The sequence below is a fragment of the Sarcophilus harrisii genome, chromosome 2 (assembly GCF_902635505.1).
Source record: "Sarcophilus harrisii chromosome 2, mSarHar1.11, whole genome shotgun sequence".
Lineage (NCBI taxonomy): Eukaryota > Metazoa > Chordata > Mammalia > Dasyuromorphia > Dasyuridae > Sarcophilus > Sarcophilus harrisii.
The window spans coordinates 556,794,299-556,797,962 of NC_045427.1; positions in this window are offsets into that span (position 1 = coordinate 556,794,299).

Genomic DNA, 3,664 nt, shown 5'->3' on the forward strand with positions numbered 1-3,664 from the left:
CAGAAGGAGGACGGGGAGATGGGAGAGAAAGAGAAGAAGGGAGAAGTGGAAAAGAGAAAGCATAAAGGGAGACAGGGGAGAAGACAGAAAAGGGAGTAAGAAGGAGGAGGAGAAGGAAGGAGAAGAGAAAGAAAAAAGTGTAGGGAGAAAAGGAAGAAAGGAGGCAAAGACAGAGGAAGGGAGAGAAGAAGACATAGAGAAGGAAAAGGAAGGGAAAGGAAAGAAAGGACAGCAGCATCAAAAAGCCAAGGGAATGGTGAAGACCAGGGGAAAGGAAGAAAAATGGAGGAAATGAGAGAAAAAAAGGAAGCAAGTGAGAGAGAGAGAATGAGGTAATCATGAGAGGAAAGGAGGGGAGGAGGGAAGGAAGGGAAGGAGAGAAAAGAAAAAGAGGAGGAAGGAAGGAGAAAAAAAGGAGGGGAGGAGAGGAAAGAGAAAGGGAGGTGGGAGGAGAAGGGAGGGGAGGGGAGGCCTCCATGCAGGACGCTGATTAATTAGTGCAGCATCTCAGCATTAAAAGCACATTAGAGTGGAGTTGTCTGAAAAGTGATGGGGAAATGACATCTTGTGCCTCCCCTTGATTCTCCATTGATGGCTTGATGGCTCTGGCAGGGGGGTAGAAGAGCAGGCGGGGAATGGTGGGGGCAGGGGTGGGGAGAAGTGGGAGCCAAGGAGTAAAAATGCAAGGGAAAGGAAAGAAAATCTTTGCTTCCACTTGCAAGCTGAGCCAATCTAATAAAACTGCAGCTGCGCCGGCAGCATAACAGAGCCCCAGGCCCAGCCAGGACCCGGAGCTGTCACTCGGCTTTGTACATCATCCACAACGATGAGAAGTTCCGGAGCCGGGATTTCTCAGGCGATTTGGCCAGTGATGCATGGGGCAGTAGATCCCAGCTCGCTCTTCCATGCCTCTGCCAGCCCAGCAATAACACAAACTTATTTTTTGCCAGTGTAATGGCTATGACTCAGGGAGCCCATCAGGAGTCAACAGGACTGTTAGGCACTGCTGCAATGTCTATGGCTCCTGCCTCTCTTGAGCTGCACAGATCTGCCTGAGAGGCTGGGACCCAAGGAGCACAATTCCCAGTTCACAATCCTGCGTGCCCAAAGCATCGGGGAAGGGCCACAAACTCACACAGAAATGTCTATGTTAAATTAAAATTAACTTTTTTTAGAAATCCATTCAGGGGAAGGAGGCTAGAGATAGAGTAGTGAAAGAGGAAGGAGAGGATGGGGAGGAGAGGAGAGGGGAGAAAAGGGAGCAATGAACATCCGTTTTTTTAAATGCAGAGATGGAAAGCTCTCTTTCTATCTCTGTCTCTCTTCAGAGGAGGGAGAAGGGGAAGGGAGAGGAGAGGGAAGGGAAGAGAGCAATGAAGCTTCTATTTTTCTCAATGCAGAGATGGAAGGCCAGATACATAGCTAAACAGGACAACTTAGACAACAATAAGATAATGGGGCCACTAGGTGGTACAGTGGATTGAACACTAGTCAGGGAGCAGGAGGACCTGAGTTCAAATATCCATTCAGACAGTAGCTGGGTAACTGTGGTCAAGTCGATTAAAGCTGATTACCTTCCCCCTTCCAAAAAAAACTGTTTAAAAAAGTTTCTAATTGCAAGTTAATCACATGCTTTAAAAGAAAAACAAGCTGTACGTAATAGTGAGTTGCATTTTCATCTATAATGAAAATCTCTGATGTATATGGAAATACCCATTTGGAGGGATAATTTTTTTAAAAATCCACTCAATAACAAAAGCTAAAAGGAAAAGGGAGAGGAGAGAGACAGAGAAGAAGAAAGAGGAGGAGGAAGAGGGAGAAGAGGAGAAAAGAAGAAAGAGGAAAGGAGGAAGAGAAAGAGGAGGAGGAGGAGAAGAAAGAAGAAGAAAAGCCATTGGATCACTTTCTGTCTAAGGTTCCTTCCAGCTATAAAAAGTCATAGGTGTTATGCTTGCCAGGTTCACAAATTTCTCCCTTTCCTCTGAGGCTTGATGCAAGAAGGGAAAAAAAGGATGTATGTATCTCGAGATGCAGGGAGAAGTATGCATTTGGCACTAAACTGCTCTTGGAGACAAGTAGAAAGCAAATGTTCAAAATTCCTGCTTAACAACCTCTCCTGGGCTGGTTATCCTATTCCCCAAGGCTTAGGAATCATGTTAAGGGATGAACCTTTTGGGATTTTTTATCTTATCCTACTTTTTGGTCTTTAAAACTAATCCATGGAAATATGTACCTTGTGGAACTGTAAATAGATCCAACCATTCTGGAGAACAATTTGGAACTATGCTCAAAAAGTTATCAAACTGTGCATACCCTTTGATCCAGCAGTGTTATCACTGGGCTTATATCCCAAAGAGATCTTAAAGGGGGGAAAGGGACCCACATATGCAAAAATGTTTGTGACAGCTCTCTTTGTAGTGGCCAGAAACTGGAAATTGAATGGATTCCCATCAATTGGAGAATGGCTGAATAAATTGTGGTATATGAATGTTATGGAATATTATTGTTTTGTAAGAAACAACCAGCAGGATGATCTCCAGTCTGGAGAGACTTAAATGAATTGATGTTAAGTGAAATGAGCAGAACCAGGAGATCATTATACATGGCAACAATAAAACTATACAATAATCAATTCTGATAGACTTCAATCCTTTCAACAATGAGATTATTCAGACCAATTCCAGTGATCTTGAAATGAAGAGAGCCATCTACACCCAGAGAGAGGACTGTGGGAACTGAGTGTAGATCACTACATAGTATTTTCACTCTTTGTTGTTGTTGGCTTACATTTTGTTTTGCTTCACTTTTTCTCTTGTGAGGCATGATAATTGTATAAATATATATGCGTATATTGGATTTAACATATTTCTACCATGTTTAATATATACTGGACTACTTGCCATCTAGGGGAGGGTGTGGGAAGAGAGAGGGTAAATTGGAACAAAGGGTTTTGCAATGGCTAATGTTGAAGAATTGTCCATGCATATGTTTTGAAAAATAAAAAGCTTTAATTAAAAAAAAAAAGAAATATATACTTGCCAAGACTGCAATAGAGAAGATAAAGCTGAGAGAGAGAGAGAGAGAGAGAGAGAGAAGAAGAAGAAGAAGAAGAAGAAGAAGAAGAAGAAGAAGAAGAAGAAGAAGAAGAAGAGAAGAGAAGAGAAGAGAAGAGAAGAGAAGAGAAGAGAAGAGAAGAGAAGAGAAGAGAAGAGAAAGAGAAAGAGAGACAGAAGAGAAAGCTGATCCTGCAGATCTAGTGGATGGTGAAGCATTGAGCTTTCCTGGTTTTGATAGGCTACTCATCTAGTCCTGGTGGGAACATATTGTTAGGATTTCCAGAGGAAATGTCAGGATTGCTGGGACCCAGCATGTTTCAAAGGCTTCTGAGTAATAAAAACTCAGCCTTATCAGCAACAGGAGTCTATAAAAGTACAAATCTCACCTCCTTCTCTCTTCACTGCTACTGGTTCTAAGAGCAGAACTATGAAATGGAGGCATTAAGATTATTTGGTCATTTGGAGACAGAACAGTCCTATGCCTGAAATCTTCAAACTATAGTCCTTTGACACTTAACCACTTTCAGACAATAGCTTTGAGAACAGAGGAGTTCCCTTTTTTAGCTATCTGAACATGCTCTGCTCCGATTTCCAAATCCCAGAAAGAT